At 38.4% G+C, this 24,206-nt stretch overlaps 1 non-coding gene across 1 annotated transcript; it reads left to right on the top strand.

The window, feature by feature from the left end:
* Positions 1-7,375: 7,375 nt before the first annotated feature.
* LOC141709414 (small nucleolar RNA R71) lies at positions 7,376-7,482 on the top strand. The gene has a single exon (XR_012569991.1). It is a non-coding gene; the product is annotated as a small nucleolar RNA R71 (small nucleolar RNA).
* Positions 7,483-24,206: the final 16,724 nt, after the last annotated feature.

The following is a 24,206-nucleotide window of genomic DNA, read 5'->3' as shown; positions in this document are numbered from 1 at the left end:
ATGCAAACGGACATACAGCCAGAAACGTGGTGTGTGCAAATGCTTAACAGATATGCTTCGGAACTAGACCAATTACTATGACTAGACTATCTTCAAGGCAATCCTACGATTATACAAAGAATAAAAATTCTAGGCACAAAGTGATATACAACACTACAAGAACTCTGGAGCTTACTACGGAATTGTGCTTTTTATTTACATCTCAAATGCTTATTTGACCGTGCAATGAGTGAGGTCCACAAAAGACTTATACAATGGTATCCATATAACGAGCGTTAGGTTAGCGGATCCCAGACTCTAAAAGCCTTAGGTCACTAGGCACAAAGTCCCCTAAGAACTTAATAACTCGAATACCAAAGAGCCCACTCTTGATCAATTATGCAAATTTTTTTTTTCTTTTCTGAGCAAGTGCGTTTCGCTCCATCTTGCTCAACCCTAGACTACTCGCATAACATGCGAGCCGACTACTAGCCATTTGACGCCTAGCCACAACTAGCAACAAATTCCATTTTTACTCCATTTTTTTTTCTTTTTCATGCCTTTACCACTAAGAACCTATTATCAAATTCTAAGCATAATAAATAGATTATCCTCGAAAATAATCAGATCATAACAACAATCTAGCTCTTAAGCATTCTCTAAGACTTAGTGAAAATACAAGTGCTTCTAGCATGCATATCAACCTACACAACTTAATATCACTTTAATGTTATCACTACACTCGCATCAATATCACAATTCAGTCGATAAATCATTGCAAAAGGGATCATGGTATATGCATGAGCTATATGATATGACAAACAAATAAAGCTATATAAAAAAACTATATGGCAAAAATTATGCAACTATATGAACTAACTATCATGAATATGCAACTATATGACACACACAAAATATTCCTTAACTACCACCCCCAAACTTAAAATCTTCACTGTCCCCAGTGAAGGTAGTAGAAAGAAACACAGGGTATACCTACTCGGAGTCATCATCATCATCACCCTCAGTGGGTGGAGTATCAGGCGGCGGGTATGCAGAGTCCTCACCAAAAACTGGCCACTGGATATCTGCTCCAAGGCCTCGAAAAGCAGTCCCTAACGCAAGAGTGAGCTCCTGAGCAAACCTGCTCTGCGTCTCATACATGGCATCCATCCGCCGTGAAAGCCTCCTATACTGGGCATCACCCATCCCAGCACCCTCCTGAGCTCTCGAAGAACCAGCCTCACCACGCCCTGGCCTAGCCATAGTAGCACCTCGTGCTGGATGCCCTCCTGGAAGACGATAACCCAGCCCATGCTCCTCAGGCTCACCACCGGTCCACTCCTGCATCCCATTCAGAGTGCCAGAATCTATCGGAGCTGCTGGCAACTGCAACTGCTCATGAGCCGGCCAGTTCACTCCTACTGCTCGGCATAGCTTCGTAACCGTGGATGCATAAGGGATGTTCATATGCTTTGCTCCCCTCAAAAACTTCAGAATTCCTTGGTAGATAAACTCACCAAGGTCCACATAGTATTCCTCATTCAGAATTCCCCACAACAACTGTGCTCTCTCAACTGTGACCTCGTGTGCATGTGAAGAAGGCAAAATATTAGCACATATAAATGCATTCCATGCACGGGCATACCTGTTCATGGCGATCGCCGGAAAGTGACGATACTCATTATTGGCTGGACTGCGGTTCCAAACTGTGCCCGGTCGACAGAGAGTCGCACAAATCAAATCCAAGTCAAAATCCTCAGCAGTCTTTTCATTCCAGTTCTCCTCCTCGGGCTTCCTCTCTCGCTGTCCAATCACACGGCGAATCGCCGCAGGATGATAATCAACCGTCAGCCCACGAACTACAGAAAACCCATTCTTTTCAGCCTTCCCGTTCGCGTAGAACTCGCGAACAACACTCATCGGTACTGCTTCGGGTGACTCACAAAAAGCTATCCACCCCTTCTCTGCAATCATGGGCAACAACTCACCATCCCTCCCTGATGGTAAAAACCCCCTCTCCTTCAGAATCGGCTTCCCCAACAGCCTAGTGTACTCCTCCTCCGCAGCTCTGTCAGTTAACCGAGGCCTTGCAGCAGTACCCCTTGATGAATCAGCAGTAGGAACTGTGCTGCTGCTGTCAATAGTGCGTGCTCTCTTGGGTGCCATTGATTTGTGAATAAAAGTGTGTAAGAACTGATTTTTGATGTTTATCAGAGGGTTTAAGTGTAGGAAGTTTGTGGGAGATATGTAGGATAGGTGTATGTATATATAGGGTGTAGAGTAGGTTAAATTAGATTAGGAGTGGGGTTGAGGGATAAAATCATGGGGTAATGGGAAAAGAATTCGTGGGTTTATGTTCTGTGATGGGTTTTTTGTGTTTTTTTTTTCTTCTGAACTGCAAAAAATTTTCTGGAACTCGACCCCTGCGCGGCCGCTCAGCATTTCTGCACGGGCGCACAGCAAGCTGTGCGGCCGCTCAGCATAGCTGTGCGGGCGCGCAGAGGGTCTCTGGAAATTTTTTTTTTCAGCCCCTGTTTTCTGATTTTTTTTGTGTTTTTGGATAGGTTATTAACTTCTAAGGGTTCCTGTAACAACAATTCATGGGTTGCCTCCCACGCAGCGCTTTCTTTTTCGTCATTAGCTTGACGTTCCGTACCTTTCTCAAGTAGTCAACAAAATGGCACTAACCACCTCTCGGTTTGCCATGTCCCCATAGTAGTGCTTCAACCGCTGACCGTTAACCTTGAATGTTTGGTCCGAATCATTCTCAAAAATTTCCACCGCTCCATGTGGAAACACAGTTTTGACAATAAAAGGTCCAGACCACCTTGATTTCAACTTCCCAGGAAAAAGTCGGATCCGAGAGTTGAATAACAGAACTTGTTGCCCTGGCACAAATAACTTAGGATGTAGCTTCCTATCGTGCCACCTCTTCACCTTTTCCTTATACATTTTGTTATTCTCGTACGCTTGAAGTCGAAATTCATCAAGTTCATTAAGCTGAAGCATTCTTTTCTTACCAGCTGCATCTAAATCCAGGTTCAATTTCTTCAATGCCCAGTAGGCCTTATGCTCAAGCTCCGTCGGTAGATGACATCCCTTACCGTACACCAACTGAAACGGTGACATCCCAAGTGGAGTTTTGTATGCTGTTCTGTAAGCCCAAACAGCTTCATCGAGCTTTAAAGACCAATCCTTCCTTGACGGACAAACAACCTTCTCTAGAATGCGCTTTATCTCTCTGTTAGACACTTCCGCTTGACCATTTGTTTACGGATGATAGGCAGTAGCTACTCGATGATTCACATTATAACGCTGCATCATAGAAGTGAACTTACGGTTGCAAAAATGCGATCCTTCATCACTTATGATTACCCGAGGCGTTCCAAACCTTGTGAAAATTTGCTTATGAAGAAAATTTAGCACTGCCTTTGCATCATTTGTCGGTAAAGCTTTAACTTCGACCCATTTTGAGACATAATCGACTGCCAGCAAGATGTACTGATTATTGCAAGACGAGATAAAAGGCCCCATGAAATCGATTCCCCATACATCAAAGATCTCGACTTCAAGCATCACATTTAATGGCATCTCATCCTTCCTTGACAAATTTCCCACTCTTTGGCAACGATCACACCTTAAAACAAACTGATGAGCATCCTTGAACAAAGTAGGCCAGAAAAAACCTGCTTGCAGAATACGAGCTGCCGTCTTCTCACCTCCATAGTGTCCACCATAAACCGTGGAATGGCAGTCTCGTAATATCCCCTCCGTCTCACAGAACGGGATACATCTCCTGATGATCTGATCAGCTCCCTGTCTAAACAAATATGGTTCATCCCACATATACCACTTCACCTCATGCAGAAACTTCTTCTTTTGAGCGGATGTCAAATTAAGCGGCATTATATTGCTGGCAAGATAGTTTACAATATCTGCAAACCATGGTTCTTCCTCCTGAATTGCAAACAACTGCTCATCCGGAAAAGATTCATTGATTAACGTCCTATCTTGTGAAGTAGAATCGGGATTCTCCAACCTAGAGAGATGGTCAGCTACTTGATTCTCGGTACCTTTTCTATCTTTGATCTCTAACTCAAATTCCTGAAGTAAAAGCACCCAACGAATGAGTCTCGGCTTCGAATCCTTCTTAGAAACCAGATAGCGAATAGCTGCATGATCAGTGAATACTGTTACTTTCGTACCAAGCAGATAAGATCGAAATTTCTCAAAGCCAAAGACTATAGCCAAAAGCTCCTTCTCAGTAGTGGTGTAGTTCAATTGGGCCCCATTTAAAGTCTTACTCGCATAATAGACCACATAGAAGAGATTTTTCTTGCGCTATCCCAGAACTGCACCTACCGCATAGTCACTCGCATCACACATCATCTCAAACGGTTCTGTCCAATCTGGTGCTGTAATAACTGGTGCCGTGATCAAACTCTCCTTGAGAGTCTCGAATGCTGCCAAACATTCATCATCAAATTTGAAAGGCACATCTTTCTCAAGTAAATTGCACAACGGCTTAGATATCTTTGAAAAGTCCTTGATGAATCGCCGATAAAAACCCGCATGACCGAGAAAACTACGGATTCCTTTCACTGAATTAGGTGGGGGAAGATTTTCAATGACTCTCACCTTGGCCTTGTCCACCTCCAGACCTTTGCTAGAGACCTTATGCCCAAGTATAATGCCTTCACGCACCATAAACTGACATTTCTCCCAATTAAGCACCAAATTAGTTTCCACGCATCTTTTGAGTACGGCGCGCAGATTATTCAAACATTCATCATATGAGTGTCCAAAGACGGAGAAGTCATCCATGAACACTTCGACGTTATTTCCAATCATGTCAGAGAATATAGCCATCATACATCTCTGAAAGGTGGCCGGGGCGCCACATAACCCAAACGAAACTCTACGAAAAGCAAATGTGCCAAATGGACAAGTGAAGGTAGTCTTTTCCTGATCCTCTGGTGCAATACAAATCTGATTATACCCGGAATAACCATCCAGAAGACAAAAATACTCATGTCCCGCCAATCTGTCAAGCATTTGATCAATGAATGGGAGAGGGAAGTGATCCTTCCTTGTGGCTTTGTTCAATTTTCTATAATCCATGCATACTCTCCATCCTGTAACTGTTCGAGTAGGGATGAGCTCATTCTTTTCATTTGCGACCACAGTGATACCTCCTTTCTTAGGTACACATTACACGGGGCTCACCCACGAGCTATCAGAAATAGGATAAATGATGCCTGCATCTAGCCATTTCAGAATTTCTTTCTTCACCACCTCCTTCATGATCGGGTTCAGTCTTCGCTGCTGTTCCACAGTTGGCTTACTACCTTCCTCTAACAGAATTTTATGCATACAATATGAAGGACTTATCCCCTTGATGTCTGCTATGGTCCATCCTATAGCCGATTTGAATTCTCTCAAAATCCTTAAGAGCTTGTCTTCCTCACTACCTGAAAGGTCAGCTGAAATAATAACAGGTAACGTAGATGAATCACCTAAAAAAGCATACCTCAAGTGTTCAGGTAATGGTTTGAGCTCCAAGGTAGGTGCTTCCTCTATTGATGGTTTGAGCTTCCCTTCAGCATTCTTAAGGTCAGAAGTACCAAGAGATTCAAATGGTATGTCGAGCTTTCGCTTCCATGGAGAAGCGTTCAGATATTGTAATTGCTCGTTGCTATCTTCATCATCGCTGTCAAAATCCCCCACTAAGGCCTTTTTCAATGCATCAGACATTAGCATGTGATCGAGTTCCGAAGTAACTGCGGAATCAATCACATCCACTTTTAAATACTCCTCATCTTCTGTAGGGAATTTCATTGCCTTGAATACGTTGAAGGTCACATCCTGATCTTGGACCCGCATAGTAAGTTCCCCTTTTTGCACATCTATCAAGGTACGGCCAGTAGCCAAGAAAGGCCTCCCCAAGATTATGGGAATCTTCTTATCTTCCTCAAAATCCAGAATAACAAAATCTGTAGGAAAGAAGAGCTTATCCACCTTGACGAGCACATCCTCAACTATGCCCCTTGGGTAAGTAATGGAACGGTCCGCCAATTGTAGCGACATGTATGTGGGTTTTGGATCAGGCAGATCCAGCTTTTTAAAGATCGACAAGGGCATCAGATTAATGCTTGCTCCCAAATCACAAAGGCACTTGTCAAAAGTTAGATTGCCAATGGTGCAAGGAATGGTGAAGCTTCCTGGATCTTTCAGTTTTGGTGGTAACTTTTGCTGCAGAACAGCGCTGCATTCTTCCGTGAGAGCAACGGTTTCAAGGTCATCCAGTTTCACCTTCCTTGAAAGAATAGTCTTCATAAACTTCGCATAACTAGGCATTTGTTCCAGAGCCTCAGCGAAAGGTATATTGATGTGAAGTTTCTTGAACACCTCCAGAAACTTCCCGAACTGTCTATCCAGCTTTTGTTGCTGCAATCTCTTAGGAAAAGGTGGTGGAGGATAGAGCTGTTTCTCCCCTGTATTAGCCTCAGGCAGAGTGTGTTCAACAGTAGTCTTCTTTGGTTCCGCCACTTTCTCCTTTTGCTTAGATTCTCCATCTCTAACTTCAGCTTCGACTTCTTTTGCCTTTTCAGCATCAGCTACTTTTCCAGACCTTAAGGTAATAGCCTTGACTTGCTCTTTAGCTTCCTTCCTGCCTGGTACTTCCGTGTCACTGGGAAGAGTGTCAGGTTGACGATTTAGCACTGCATTGGCTAATTGACCGATTTGATTTTCCAAGGTCTTGATAGAAACCGCCTGACTCTTGCACAACAGCTTAAGTTCCTCAAAATCAGCACTAGTAGGTGCAGCTGCACTTTCCTGTTGAGGATATGATTGCCTTGTAGCATACTACTGTGGTTGCTGGAATCCAGGTGGGTTAAACTGTTTACTCACTCCTTGCTGATATGGTGGCTGAATAGCATTCTGATTATTTCCCCAGCTGAAATTTGGATGATTTCTGTTGTTAGGATGATAGGTTGCTGGCACAGGCTGCTGTTGTCACTGATAATTATTCACATACTGAACAGATTCGTTGACAAGAGAACACTGATCCGTAGCATGAGAACCTGCACAAAGCTCACAAACCATAGCTATTTGATTAACTCCATACGTAGCCAAAGAATCAACCTTCATTGATAGCGCTTGGAGCTGGGCTGCAATAGCGGTGGCTGCATCAACTTCCAGAATACCTGCGACCTTGCCTGACGTCATCCTCTGAGTTGGGTTTTGATGCTCGTTTGCAGCCATTGTCTCTATAAGATTATACGCCTCAGTATAGCTTTTAGCCCATAAGGCTCCTCCAGCTGCTGCATCGAGCATGGGCCGAGATTGGGCCCCCAAACCATTATAAAAACCAGTGATTACCATCCAATCCGGCATTCCATGATGTGGACATTTTCTCAACATTTCCTTGTAGCGTTCCCAAGCCTCGCACATAGATTCTGTAGGTTGCTGTGCAAACTGAGTAAGAGAACTCCTCATAGCAGCAGTCTTTGCCATTGGATAAAACTTCACCAGAAACTTTTGCGCAAGATCTTGCCACGTAGTGATGGACCCAACTGGTTCAGAATGTAACCAGTCTTTAGCCTTATCCCTCAGTGAGAATGGGAAAAGCCTCAACTTGATAGCCTCATCAGTCACGCCATTATACTTAAAAGTGCTGTAGATCTCGACAAAATTCCTTATGTGCATGTTGGGGTCTTCAGTTACCGCTCCTCCAAAAGAAACAGAATTCTGCACCATCTGAATAGTGCCCGGCTTGATTTCAAAGGTGTTAGCTTGAATAGCCGGATGAAGGATGCTTGACTGAATGTCATCAATTTTAGGCCGAGAAAAATCCATAAGAGTTGGATCAGCTTGAACAATACGATCTCCCATGTTTACTGGTTCTTTCTGCTCAGTTCCTGAATCCGAATCCTCAAAATCTAACTTCTCCGGAGTATCAAGAACTTCGTCTTTCTCCTCAGCTGTATCTAAGGTCCTCTTGCGAGCACGAGAATGAGTTTGCATAAACGCTTGTTAAAGTACCTGAAACACCTCCGAAAAGAGTAATTAACTACTACGTCCTAATCACTGAGTCCTAATGACCAATGATGGTAAGTACATAAACTAAACAAATACGCCGAGTCCCCGGCAGCGGCGCCAAAAACTTGTTAGGGTGAAAACATGCACTAATATTCACGCAAGTATACGCGTTCGCAAGTAATATAGAATACTTTCTAGTCCGTTCCCTCAGAGACTCAGACTAAGTTATTGTCTAATTAAACTCACTCACCAATGTATGATTACTTCTCAATGTTAAGATAACACTTAAAATTGTTGATTAAATATTAATTATAATTAACTACTTAATTAACCACTTAACTAACACTTCAATTTATCAATAATAAAACACTCATGAGATCACAACTTCATTATTACTTCCTTCTATAGCCATTGTTATTACCTTTAGCATGTGACAGTGATGATATTAATCGAATAACACGGAACTGATAAAAGCCAACTTTCATTGTACTAATACCATTCTATCAAACATCCACAATTAAGATAGAAGTTGAATAGTCATCAATTATGTTGAGTTCCTATATGTCTACAGAAATTGACAACACAACGATTTAAGCACAAGTTATTCCTTTTGATTACATAGGGCAAATAAAACTGTTAGAGTTACCCACTAATCATGCACAACGTACATGAACCTATGCTAGCATGGCAAGTTCTAAATCTCAAGATCCACCGTCGCTTCACAAGAGATTAACACCCTATCTTATATGTTCGCGACGCACATAAGACGAATACGCACAACCAATACTAGATATCATGCAATCATCACACACTAAAGTATTAAACAATTAACTAAAGAATTTCATAATAAATCCGTTGCAACCCCATGATCACGATTAGCCCATAATAGAACTTATCGCCATCATGGGTTCATATGAAATCATGATAAACAACACAAGAAAATAATAACTAAACTAATTATATTAAAACAGAGTACGTCACAAGAGTAAATAAGTCAAAGAAAGAAAACTAGCATCCAACGTTACAACGAAACAAGAATCACAAGAATATATGCTTCCTCTTCGTTGCGATGTGCTAAATCGGTCTTCTTCCTTATCTCCTTCGCTTCTTGCGCAAAACACAATCTAAAACATAATCTCCTTTTTTCTCCCTTGTGAAAACGTCTCAAATCTACTTATATAATAGTCCCATAAAACTCAGATTACATAGAAGTTGGAAGCCAAACAGAAGTAGAAGTCTAAAATAATTTATCCTTTTCCCCGACCCTGCGCGGCCGCTCAGCATTTCTGCGCGGGCGCGCAAGGCTGCTGCGCGGCCGCTCAGCATTGCTGCGCGGGCGCGCAGGACCCTACTGGAAAAAATCCAGGTTTGCTCCGTTTCTTCGCCGTAATCTGCCCGTTCTTTTCCTCTCGCAATGGTGAACACATGCCAAGGCTTATTCTTGATGATTCCTCCTCCGAAATGCAACTAATACCCTGAAATGCATAAACACTAGAAAAACGCATCAAATACACAAAATACTTGATTTCAAGACACCAATTTAAGCCATTTTAAGACGTTCTAAGTGGTATAAAATGCCACTTATCAGTAGTAGAGCGTGGCCGCGCCAGGATTAGAGAAGGTCGAATTCCAGGAATCCTGTTTCTACTTTGATTTTGATCCGAAAGACTTCTAATCTGCATGTGATACTATATATACATAACTTATGATCATTTTTCATAAGAAGACGTACCAGAGCTTAAGGAGAAGGCATAAGAAGATTGTAGAGTACAATGCAACCGAGGCGAAGAGGATTTAGTTTATTTTTGTGAATTTTTATTTTAAGTTATAACTATGGATGCTAGTTTTCTTGCTTGTGAACCTATACTCTTGTTTCGTACTTGGTTTTATTATTTATTCAGTATAAAGACTACGTTTATTATACCATTCTTTCATCGGAACCCACGTTGATGATGAGTCCGATTATAGGCTAATCGTTATTGTGGGGTTTTAGCGGATTTACTTATGGATTTCTTTAGTTAATTTGTTTCGATGCCTTAGTGTGTGGTGATTGTATGATATCCTAGTATTGGTTATGCTTATTCATTTTATAAGCGTCGCGAACTTATAAGATAGCGTGTTAATCTCTAATAAAGCGAAAGTGAACTTAGGGGTTTAGAACTTGTCATGCTAGCATAGGTTCATGTATTTGATATGCATGATTCGTAGTTAATTTTAACCATCTTACTTGCCCTATGTAATCACGATAGATGACTTGTGCATTAAACCGTTATGTTGTCACATTCTATAGACATATAGGGTTTCAATATAATTGGTGTATATTTAGCTTCTATCTCTTTTGTGGATATCTGATAGTTTGGTATTCGTACAACAAAAGTTGGCATTTATTAGTTTTGTGTTATTTGATTAGTGTCATCACCACTGCATGCTAAGGTTAAGAACGAAAAGTCTATTGAATGAAGTATTTATTGAAGTTAGAATCCCATGTTTGTGTCATATAGTATTCAACTCTTTTAATTCTCTTAGTTAATATTCTTTAGTATAATCTCTTAGTTAAGCGTAGTTATAAACAACCTCAACTTGTTAATCATCTTAGCATTGAATAATAACCATACCATTGTTGCATAAGTACATTGATTAAAATTAACTTAAACCAGTCCCTGTGGGAACGAACTAGAATTAATTCTATATTACTTGCGATAATGTATACTTGCGTGAATATTAGCGCGTGTCTTCGTCCTAACAAGTTTTTGTTGTTAGGGCGAAAACACGCGCTAAAATTACACGCGAGTATATGCCTTCGCAAGTAGTATAAGATATCAATCAGATTCGTTCCCACAGAGACTGGTTTAGGTTAACTTCAATTTATGCACTTATGCAACAATGATATAGCTATCGTTCAATGCTAAGACAATAACACTTTAGGTTGTTGATTAACTAAAATATTAACTAACATGCAATTAACTAAGAGATTAAAAGGTTGAATTAACTATATGAGACAAACATGGGATTCTAACTTCATTACTACTTCATTTAAAGTCATTTTTTTTTAACCTTAGCATGCAATGGTGATGACAACTAATCAAATAACACGAAACTAGTAAATGCCAACTTTCGTTGTATGAATACCCTATTACCAGACATACACAAAAGAGATAGAAGCTGAATAGCCACCAATATATTGAGACCCTATATGTGTATAGAATTTGACAACATAAAGGTTTAATGCGCAAGTTATCTATCATGATTACATAGGGCAAGTAAGATGGTTAAAATTACCTACGAATCATGTATAATAATTATACATTAAACCAATGCTAGCATGGCAAGTTCTAAACCTCTATATTCATTATCGCTTCAATAGAGATTAACACATTATCTTATATGTTAGCTACGTACATAAGACGAATAAGCACAACCAATACTAGGATATCAATCAATCACCACACACCAAGATATTGAAATAAATTAACTATAGAAATCCATATATAAATCCGTTAGAACCCCATGACAACGATTAGTTCATAATCGACTCATCGTCACCATGGGTTCCAATAAAAACATGATAATAAACAATATAAGAGTACTGGGGTTCAAAGACAAATCGAAAACAAGCATCCAAGTATCAACTATACTAAAGAAAATAAAAGTCTTCTTCTCCGTAGTTGTCTCGTACTCTCTAGGCCTTCTTATTGCTTTCCCCTCGCTCCTTGTTGTTAAAACATCTTTTTATTGATATATATAGGCTCTAGGATGACCATGACTCTCAAAATCTTCAATTTCGACTAAAATCAGAATTTTGGTACAAAAACAGGGTGCGGGCGCACTACTTTCGGCCGCGGCCGCGCTGGAATCGTGATTCCTAAGGCACGAGCGCGCTGGTTTTAGCACGGCCGTGCTGGCCTTCTAGAAATTTTCTGACAATTCTACTTTTGGCCGTATCTTGAGTTCTGCTCGTCAGAATGGGGCGATTTAACTGTCCACGCGAAGCTAACGAGATTATCTACAACTTGAGAATGGCATAAGCTTCCAATTCTCAATTCTTAACTCTTTTCAGCATATTTCCTTTAAAATCTCTTTTCTTCATTTAACTTGTAACGCCCCCAAATCCGGGGTCAAGGGATTTGGTCGTCACAATGAAACCTCAATCCAAATTAACCTGTTTAATCAAAATGCAAATGGCAGCGGAAGATATTTATCATTTATGACCCAAAACTAATCCAAGATCTTTTAAGCTTACAGTTCTAGAAACAAGAATTCCAAATTCCACCAAAAAATTTCTCACTTTCTTTTAAAACTCTTTTCAGTAATTTACAACTCAAAACTAAACCCGCTAGTATAACTTCGAAAAGAAGTATACTAGTCCCAACTATACAATACACAACTATAATATAATATAATATAAACAAGTTTACATAATAAAACTTACACCAATCTGCAAATCCTGGACCAACCACCTTCCAAAACCTTCTTCTTTGCTTCCTCAAAACAACGCAAGTTAATCCTCACTGGAGGTTAAATTTAAAAACAGGCAAGTATGAGCGAAAGAAATGCTCAGCAAGATCATTATAGCAAATATAGGGTCGTTTTGATGTAAAACTGACATCCACAATAGCGCAGAACATTTTAAAATCATAATTGCTGAAACAGAAAATTTATTAAAGAATCGGATAACTGTTTCTCACTGTATTCAAAACTCTTTTTGATATTTTCGAGCGAAATGCTTCAGCAATACTTTGATTCTTGACGAGAATAAAACTCGTAAAACTGTGTTTACGGAAATATCATAAACAACAATAATATGAAATAATGATTATGGACTGAATCACAAACTTTATTCAAAACCAAACTCTTGATATGAATACTCATTTTGATGTCATATCAAATTAGATATTAATACAAACTTTGATGCTCACAACATACCCACGCTAAAATATGGAAGTCAACATCAATCATCTGCATTAATACCACCTTTGATTTTTAACAACAACTTAAATATCAACATCAATCAGAAACTGAATCAAAACTGTATTTCATCTTTATTCAAAACCAAAACAGTTGATAAATCATTTATTCTATGATTATCAAAGGAATATAATAATTTAGATTGGAATTCTCGAACGACGGTGTGTTGCCGCCGGTGATAAGACGCGGAACAACACCGGTATGTCGAAGCATATCCAACTAAACAAATGGGGCACCCAAGGCACATATCGGCCTAAAGGTATTATATCATGTATAATACCTAAATCTTCGCTGGACTGCCGTCACGGCCTCTTACGTAGTTTTTTATCATCCAATCTTAAAACATTTTATTGAGAGGGGTCATAATACTCGACAACCTTATAAATTTTATTCGCCCATTTACTTGGGCAGAAAACCCAAAACAACGTCATCTTTCTCAAAATCCAAAACATTTATAAATCCCATAGTTGGATAAGTAAAAACACTTGACTATTCTGAACATAGAATAGCAGATTAGTACTTGCATAAACAGAATCATTTATTTCAGCGATATGTAGAACATTTATCTATTCAAAACTGAGAATAGGGAAAGAAATACTTGCGTAATGGGATTCAAAATATATATCACTTGAACGATAAGTAAAGTCAGGGGTACTTTCCTTTGAGATTTAGCAGTTAGTCACTCTCGCAATGGCGCATCTATTCTAACATTCTCTTGTTATGAATATGTTGTGTACTTGATGATCACTTAAACAAAACATCTAAGTAGATTTTACTTAGTGAAATAATGTAGCACTCGACGGATAAGAATTATAGTCCCGATGGATAACTCATTATAGTCCCGACGGATGATTAACTTATTATCCATCGAGTAAGTAGCTTATGTAATAATAAGTTTGTAGCACAGTGATGTATGCACCTTTGTATAAAATCTGTAGTAGCATATAAGTCATGTTGACTTTATCTAGATATGCAGAATAGGTTGATTAATTGTACATAAGTAATGTCTTGTAATTCTGTATAAGTGAAATGAAGTCAAGTGCCAAAATAGCTACCGACGGATGATTAACAAAGCCTTTGACGGATGATCAAAAGACTATCAATGGATGTTTAACATAGCAGTCGACGGATGATCACTTAAGTCATCGACGGATGATCTAAAAGTCGACGAATGATCATATCAAGAATTCAAACATCAGTTGAACAGTGAAAGCTGACACACGGCCGTCGAGTTGGATACAAACACATTGTGGAAGCCCATTAACTGGGTAATAGAGGACAAAAAGCAGCAAAGATTAAGACTGTTAGATTTTATATTTGTTTAGTCTTTTTGACTTTGTAATCTTGGTATTATATAAACCAAGAGAGTAGCAAATAGAAAAATAACTGAGATAGCTGAGAAAAACTCAAAAACAGAGAAATCTTTGTAAGCATAATCTTTAGCATTTCCTGTATTCTCAGTAGTTGAAAGGCATATGTCATAGCCTATTCGTTTATTCGAGGATTTAACTCAACTCAAATAAGAATGTAATAAGTAAATAGTGGATCTATCATCAGAGAGATCTCACAAAGTAACATCTGTCAAAGGATAAAGAAACATTGTTCATCTGCAGACTTGAAGATTCACTGGAAGAAGTTCAAGAATTTGATCATGCCTCAGTGATATAAATCAAGATCATGGATTTAATCAAGTGACAGAGATCTCGTCAGGGTATCATTTTATTACAAAGATTTAATCAGAGTATCAAAGTCAAGACATGAAGAAACGTCACGGAAGTTAGTCACTCATGAACCAGACAGTACATCGAGTGTCAGCATTGAAGTGGCGGAATTGATTCATAAGTCTCAGTGATTTTCAGAAGATTGTCAGAAGAATAGATGCTGCTCAGGGTTAGTATTAATTCTCTATTAATTAATTAAGTCATATAATTTAATTAAGAAAATAAATTATATCTGCAAAGATTAATTTATTGATTAATTGAATTAAATTGATTAATTAATTTAGAATTAATATTGAGGATTTACAAGATTTTAATTGGTTTAAAATCTGCTTAAATTCAAAACAAGACAATTCATTTGAACTAGTATGACAATCGGTATGACAATTGATAGTCATACCGAAAGTCATGCCAATACATTTAATTGTCTTATTAGAATTTCTGTTTAGATTAAAATCTGTTATTAATTCAGCAAGACAATTTATTTGAACTAATATGACAATCGGTATGACAATCAATAGTCATACCGAAAGTCTTGCTAGTTTATTTTGATTGTCTTGCTAGTTGTAAATATTGTCATACCGAAAGTCTTGCTGGCCAAAGAGATTGTCATGCCAGTACATTTTTCAGTTCGGTGTTTGATAAAAGCAGCAGAAGACCTTTATTGATCAACACTTACAGAATCCAATCAAACAGAACACACAAGAGAAAAAGGAGCAGAAAACAAAAGCATAACATTTTATTTTTCATCTGCTTTTCTTCAAGATTAAATTTCTAGATTGTAAAGTTAAATCCAATCAACTAGAAATATTTATCTTGTTCTTGTGTATCAATCTAGCGGATTAAAATCCCTAGAACTTAATCTCAAATCGCATTTAGCATTTGATCTTTTAATTACAAAAATAGAAAAAGTTCATGTCGAATTTATTCTAGATTTGTAATAATTGATTTGAGATTAATCCCTTGTAACCGATACCGTAGTTGTAACACCTTTCAAGTTTAATAAAAGTTTTATTTAACTTGAATTTTGTTTCACAATTTTATTCCGTATTTTATTCGATTAAACGGTATTGTTTGCATTCAACCCCCCTTCTACAAACAAATTGGGACCTAACAATTGGTATCAGAGCCTTCTGATTAACGTACAAATCTAGATCCTAGACTTTTGTGTTTCTTTCACTTCTTGAATTTTTTATTCACTCAAAAAAAATTCATAATGACTACACAAAAAGTTGGAACCGTTAAAATTCCACTTTTCGATAAAGAAAATTATGTTATGTGGAAGAAGAAGATGCTACTGTTTTTACAGGTTGCTAATCCCAAATATTTGCAAGTGTTGAAGAAGGGTCCAAAAATTCCTATGGTTATTGAACCAGAGGTAATAGAAAATGATGTGGTGATCACCAAAGCGAGAACTTATGTGAAGGATCCTGAGGACTTCTCTCCTGCTGAAATAGAAGAAGCCTCCCTGGATGCTAGCCTTCAATTAATCTTAGTAGATTCCCTTAATCCCCTGATGAATAGACATGTGATGAATTGTAAAGATTCCAAACATATCTGGGAAACTATTGAGATTATTAATGAAGGCACAGAGGAAGTTAGGGAGAACAAACTAGAAATCCTAACCTCTGAGTATGAATACTTTAAATCCAATCCAGGGGAAGGAATCACTGAAGTGTTTGAGAGGTACAATGCATTGATCAACAACCTGAACATTAATGGTAAATACTATTCCATCAGGGAGGTCAACAAAAAGTTCCTTTTAACACTGCCAACTCATCTCGAACATAGAATCACTGCCATAAGAGAAGCAAGAGATCTGAGTGAGATTTCTTTGGAAAGGCTCTATGGTGTGTTAAAGACTTACGAGTTGGAGCAGATTCAGCAGAAGGAAGTTTACGGGAAAGGAAGAGTGGTCAGCACGTCTACTGCTCTAGTAGCTGATGAACAACAACAACAACCACAATATCAACAACAATCTCAACAGTCAGAAAGAATGGTACAGTCTTCAAAGGTTGAAGATAATGTGATAGTAGCAGAATTTGATTCTCCTACTACAAATCAATCAGGAGATGATTATTATTACTTGGAAGAACTGGAGCAATTGGAGGATGAGTCAATGGCCCTGATTGTCAAGAGATTCTCAAATGTCAGATTCAAAAGGAATCCCAAGTTCAAGTACAAGTCCAACTACAACAGATTCCAGAAAGGTGGATCTTCATCCTCTAACACCAGCAATGGTGGGTATAAAACAGGGATGGTTGATCGAAGCACCATTCGATGCTTCAACTGTAATGAGTTGGGACACTTTGCCACAGAATGCAGGAAGCCAAAACAAGCTAGGAAGAACTCTTACGATTCTAATCAGAAGAGTAAATCTGAAAGGGCTTACCTGGCAAAGGGAAGAAGCTGGGATGATACTGATAGTGAAGATGAAGAAGTTGGGAATCTTGCTCTCATGGCTAGTGATGCAAGCACCTCATCGTCAAGAAAAGAGGGCATTAAACAGGTACAACCGGTAGTGTGGATTCTTGACAGCGGATCGTCAAGACATATGACCGGAGATAGAGCCCTGCTATCAAATGTGGTTGAGAAAGCTGGCCCAGTGGTTACCTTTGGAGATAACAGCAAAGGTTTAACGGAGGGATATGGCTGTTTGCTAGCTGGAAATGTTATCATTGAAAATGTATATGTTGTGCAAGGACTTGAACACAATCTGCTTAGCATTAGTCAGTTCTGTGACAACGGCTACAATGTTTTATTCGACAAGCTGAAGTGTCAGATTCTGCACAAGAAAAGTGAAAAACCCTCCTTAATGGGAATCCGGAAAGGAAATCTGTTCGTAGCTGACATGAACTTTGGAAGCAATCTTGAAGTCAATTGTTTCTATGCAAAGGCATCGTCAGATGAGAGTTGGCTATGGCACAAGAGACTTTCTCATCTCAATTTTAAAACAATGAATTCTCTTGTCAAAAGAGAATTGGTAAGAGGTCTGCCTCAGCTGGAATTCTCTCCAGAAGGACTATGTGAGGCTTGCCAGAAAGGAAAGTCAAAGAAAGCAAGTCACAAAGGCACTGACACATCTTCCATAACTGGTGTTCTGCAATTATTGCACATGGATTTATTTGGTCCAGTTAATATCCTTTCAATGTCAAAGAAGTGTTACTGTCTTGTGATAGTTGATGACTATTCCAAGTATACGTGGGTTTTATTTCTTCACTCTAAGGATGAAACACCACAAGTTGTGATTGATCATATCAAGATGATTGAGTTAGATTCTAACGTCCCTGTTAGAGCAATAAGGTCAGATAATGGGACAGAATTCAAGAATGCACTTCTCAATGGATTCTGTACAGACAAAGGGATTACCAGACAATTTTCAGCTCCTAGAACCCCTCAGCAAAATGGAGTGGTAGAAAGGAAGAATCGTACATTGATTGAAGCTACAAGAACGATGTTAAGTGAATCAGGTCTTCCAATATACTTTTGGGCTGAAGCTGTCAATACTGCATGTTATACTCAGAATCGAACTCTAATCAACAAAGACTTCATGAAAACTCCTTATGAGATTTTGAATGAACAGAAACCTTCTATCAAATACTTTCATGTATTTGGTGCCAGATGCTTCGTGCTCAAGAATGGAGATGATCGTCGTGGTAAGTTCGAGGCAAAGGCATATGAGGGTATTTTTGTTGGATATGGAAGAAGATCATATAGAGTGTATATCATTGATCAACACAAAGTAACTGAAAGTGTCAATGTTACATTTGATGACACTAAACTCCCTAGTATCCAAACTGAAGATCCTTCTGAGAAACTGAAGTTTGATGATACGTCAGATTCAGAATCAGAACATGGTCAAGAACCTGAGGTTGTTGCTGGTGAAGAACCTGTTAATCATGATGATACTCAAGGTAATAGTGATGGAAACTTTGGCAACAATGAAGATACCACTGCTATTGACGGAGAATCTTCAAGTCAATATGGCAACAACTCAGGGGGAGATACTGAAGGATCATCTAGTAGGACACAACATCACAATGAATTTCAAGGCGAATCATCAAGATCAAATCTTCCAAGACAGACTGTCTGGAATAAAGCTCACCCTTTTGAGTTGATTATTGGTGATCCAGATGTTGGAGTCAGAACTAGACGTGCTACTCAAAATGAGTGTCTGTTCTCAGGATTTCTTTCTGAGATGGAACCTAAGAAGATTGAAGAAGCACTAACTGATCCAGATTGGGTGATTGCTATGCAAGATGAGCTCAATCAGTTTGAAAGTCAACAAGTCTGGAAACTAGTACCTAGACCTACACACAAGAAAGCTGTTGGTACTAGGTGGGTATTCAGGAATAAACTAGATGAAGATGGTGTGGTTACGAGAAACAAGGCAAGACTGGTAGCAAAAGGGTATTCTCAAGCTGAAGGCATTGATTATGATGAAACCTATGCTCCAGTGGCTAGACTTGAGGCCATCAGGATATTTCTGGCATTCGCAGCATTCTCAAACTTTAAAGTTTATCAAATGGATGTCAAGAGCGCCTTTCTAAATGGAAAGCTAGATGAAGAGGTATATGTAGAGCAACCTCCTGGTTTTGAAGATCCAGATCATTTGCATTTTGTCTACTTTCTTTTCATGGCAATCTATGGTCTCAAACAGTCTCCAAGAAAATGGTATGACACTCTCTCTGAATTTCTTATTGAAAATAGCTTTATTAGAGGTGTCATAGACAAAACTCTCTTTTCTAAAAAACATAAGAATGATACTATATTAGTCCAAGTCTATGTGGATGATATAATATTTGGGTCTACTAATGATAATCTCTGTAAGAGATTTGCTAAGTTAATGCACAGCAAGTTTGAAATGAGCATGATGGGAGAGCTGAAGTTCTTCCTTGGATTACAAGTAAATCAAAGGTTAGATGGAACATTTATTTGTCAATCCAAGTATCTCAAGGAACTCCTCAAAAAGTACAATATAGAGGACTCTGCATCAGCAAGGACTCCATCAACTACAGCTGTCAAGCTTGGACCATGTGAAAACTCCATTAAGGTAGATGTCACAAGCTACAGAGGTATGATTGGCTCGTTACTCTATCTTACTGCAAGTAGACCAGATATTATGTATGCTACATGCTTATGTGCAAGGTTCCAAGCGGATCCTAGAGATATTCATCTCATTGCTGTTAAACGAATCTTAAGATATCTTAAGGGAACACCAAATCTAGGTATTTGGTACCCTAAAGAATCTGGTTTTAACCTTGTCGGATATACAGATTCAGATTATGCAGGAAGTGTTATTGATAGGAAAAGCTCCTCAGGGAGTTGTCAATTCCTAGGTAGCAGACTAGTCTCATGGTACAGCAAGAAACAACAAACAGTTTCCAACTCAACGGCCGAGGCTAAATATATTGCTGCTGGAAGCTGCTGTGCTCAGATCTTGTGGATTAGGAACCAACTACGAGACTATGGCTCTGTATTGAACAAAATTCCTATTTTATGTGACAATACAAGTGCAATAGCCATCACCAACAACCCTGTGCAACACTCGAGGACAAAGCACATTGACATCAGGTATCATTTTATTAGAGAGCACGTCATGAATGGTACTGTTGAACTATTTTTTGTTCCAACAGAAGAACAAATAGCAGATATTTTCACTAAACCACTTGACGAATCCACATTTACCAGATTAGTTGGTAAATTGGGCATGTTGAATAGTTTTAGTGATTAATTTAGTTAATATCTGGGATCTGTTCTTGAATGAATTTACAAATGAATTTTTCATAAATGAAAAATTCATTTGCAAATTTATTTTATCATTTTATCATATTTCTTGCTTATTTCTATATAATTTATATTATCTTATCTGTTTTTATTTTCCCTACTTGTTAATTTAAAATATCTCAGAATATTTTATTTTCTCTAAAAATATTTTTTTATGAATTTTATTTGCTAAAATTCAATAGAAATCTATTTTTAGAATAAAAAGAATAAATTCTGATATATTGTCTTTGTTTCTGTAAATATTATAAGTCTGTATTTCAGTTTAACTAATTTGTTATATAATTTCAGTACATAGATATATATATTTATATAAGTCTGTACATATTTGATTGTATTTCTACTAAAATGACAATCGGCAAGACAATTGAAATTGTCTTGCTGAAAGTCATTTCAGTACTTATATATATATATACTTATTTTCATGAAATCGGTTTATTTCCAGAATGACAATCGGCAAGACAATTGAAATTGTCTTGCTGAAAGTCATTTCGATATATAATTGTCATATTAGTGTTTTTCAGTATAGTTTATACTGGCAAGACAATCGGTATGACTATCAATTGTCTTGCCAGTTATAAACAATATATATATATATATATATATATATTTTCTTTTATTTTATACTGGTATGACAATCGGTATGACTATCAGATTGTCATACCAGTTATATATACTCAGTGTTTATTTTGTTATTTCTTTTATTTCTGTTTTTTTTTCTTTCCTTTCTTTTGCCTGGTATGACAATCGGTATGACAATCCAGGATTGTCATACCAGCTGTAATATAAAGGCGTGCAGTTCAGTTTTCCTTCAAATCACAACAGTTTTCTTTTCTTTCAAAAATTCGAACAGTTTTCTCTTCTCTCTCTCTACTCGATCTTAATCAAACCCCAACTGCCATTGTTGATCTTAATTGCTCGAGTTTTTACTCAGCATACAAATTCATCACTTTGTGATATATACATACAAGTATATATATACAGAGGTGCTGTTGGATTTTTGTTAAAAAACAAAAACAAATCAAAATCAGTTTCTGTTTTTTTTATTTTATTTGGTTATTTTTAATTTTAATTTCAATTTCTGTTTTGTGTCTTTTGGCTTTACAAAACTGCGTTTGTGAGTTAAGAATTTTAACGAGATACATTTCTGTCTAAATTTTTCGATTATAATTAATTTAATTTGAATTATTAAATTAATTTAATTAATTCGAATTTTCTTAATATTATTCTTAAAATTCTAAAAGTGTGTGTCTTATTATTATTTTAAATGGCTCTCAATTTCCAAATTGTCGCGCATAATCAGGTTGGTTATTTTAATCCAGAAAAATGTGATGTGGAAAAATTTAAGCCATGGATTAGATTTTTAAATGACCATTCGATTGTTAGCTCTGCTATTAAATCAAATGTGATTTTAAACGTCGATCTACTTAGACTGATTTGCACAACCTCTACTGTGGCCGATGATTCAAAATCTTTTTCATTCACCGTCGCAAACACATAGTATGTAGTTGATGAAACAGTCGTCAATCGTGCGTTAAATTTTCCACTAGACAATTTCTGTAATTTACCCTCTGAAAATGATATCACAATTTTTTTCCATGCTATTCACTATCAGGGGGTGATCAATTTAACCAAACTTTCTAAATCCAATTTGGTGTCTGAATGGGATATTTTCTTCGATACACTTTCCAAAGTGTTTGCCAACTGCACAAAATCCAATTTTCATTACATCACTTCCACTCTGCAGTATATTGGTCTTGCGGTTGTTTTCAATCAAAGGATCAATTTTGGCAAACTACTTTTTCCCATTCTCTTGAGACGTCTAACTTCTGCTTTACGTGATCATTCTGCAAATCGTAGGGTATCATGTTACTATGCTCGTTTTCTCATGCTTATAGCAGATCATCTTCTCTCACCTGAACACAAAGCCCTTTTTGCTAACTCTGCAGTAACCGAACCCCCTCCAGTTAGCAAAAAGATTTACACTCGCCAAGACACAACCTTCAAATTCATGCAAGTTCCAGTACTTGTATCTGCTTTCATGGCCACTTATATTCCTTTACCTATTTTCAATCTTCCCGGTCATGAACAGCAACCTCAACCTCCAGTGGTTCAAGCCACCCAGGCTCCTCCAACATCAGATGCTCTTCCATTACAGGTAGTAATTCCTCACTCTCACTCCCTTCCTACTTCTGTTGAAAGACCCCCGGTGGTTGATAGGGCTGACCATGAAGTTGTAGAACCACAGCTTCAATCCCAGGTCATAGAGCCAAACACAGAGTCACATTCTATCTCAACCTCTCCCCCACTGTCTAAAATGTTACCCAGAAGATTACTAGGAAGTAGTACATTGTTAAATATGAGTGAACCCTCAGCTCTGCCTCCTCCTAAGAAAAGAAGAACATATTCTAAGGCATCTGAAAGCCCATCCTTGTCCTCCCAACAGGACATGGACTTTGAAATGGCCAATGAATAGTTACTAGAGGCATTCTCTCAACAGGATGCATCTATTGAAATTCGCCATAGGGCCATGGCATCTTGTACTGAGTCAAGCACAATTCCATTACTCACAATGGAACCATACACTTCCCCAGATCATACTCAGGACACAGAGCGAGGAGTGCACGTAGAGTCGGTTACAGTGCCTGCCATAGTTACGGCAGAAGAGCAGTCACATGCTTCAGAGGGAAAATCTGACTCTCCGCCATCTTCAATAGAGTCATTTTCTCCCCTCCCAGATCCAACACCTCTGGCTCCCTTATGGGATTCTCCACTCGCAGATTTATCTGGAGAAAGTGGAGGGCAACTCGGTCAATCTATCCCTGAAGAAATTCAGACATCTATTTCAAAAGATTTGATGGTATTGACTGAGGATCGGGACTCGCGAATTCCCATTGCACCACCACTGACCTCTCTTGAAGAGGCTAGGGTGATTTTTACTGCAGGTACAGAAGAACAGCAACAGGAAGACTCCTCATGAGCAATTATATTGAGAGAAACACAAGCACGTGAGGTGAGTGAACCAAACACGAGTGAAATTCAGGTGAGAGCACACACAGACACAGATACTCAAAACCTGTTAGCTCAAATTGCTGCTCTAAAAGAAGAACTTGCTAAAAGCCAATCTGAAGCTCAAGCATTCAAAGCACAAGTGGTTGAACGGTCTTCTTCTTCCACCTCTGTCAACAATCAGCTGGCAATCATCAGGAATGACATCTCAGATCTCAAGACCACTGTAATACCAAAGCTCAATTCCATTCAGGACACTCCAACTTTATCAGCTGATAACATATCCAACTTCTGCTCTCTACACACAAGAATGACTTCTCTTGAAGACCTCGTTGAGATGAATCATTCACTGGACTCCTCAAGATTTCTAAAGATAGAGACGGGCATGGAACATCTCAATGAAGGGATGAAGCACCTATATTTCATGATCAAGAATTCTCAGTGGCCTAATGAAGAACAAAGAACTTATTTTGAAGGACCGTCTGGTGGAGGATCAGGCTCTGGAGGTGATGGAGGTTCCAAAGGAAGGTCAGAAGAGGATCCCTCAACTAAGGGGGAGAAGAAAGGGAGTAGTGCCAAAGGGAAGGAAAAAGATACCTCTGCTGGAGACAAAGGAAAGGCTGATGATGTCTACTACAGTGGAGAACAGGATGACTTTGATATTTTTGACATTCCCACTGAACCAGTTCAGGAAGATAAAGATGGTTT

This window comes from Apium graveolens, chromosome 2 (genome assembly GCF_009905375.1).
Source record: "Apium graveolens cultivar Ventura chromosome 2, ASM990537v1, whole genome shotgun sequence".
Taxonomy (NCBI): Eukaryota; Viridiplantae; Streptophyta; class Magnoliopsida; order Apiales; family Apiaceae; genus Apium; species Apium graveolens.
This window is presented reverse-complemented; position numbering and strand designations above follow the sequence as displayed.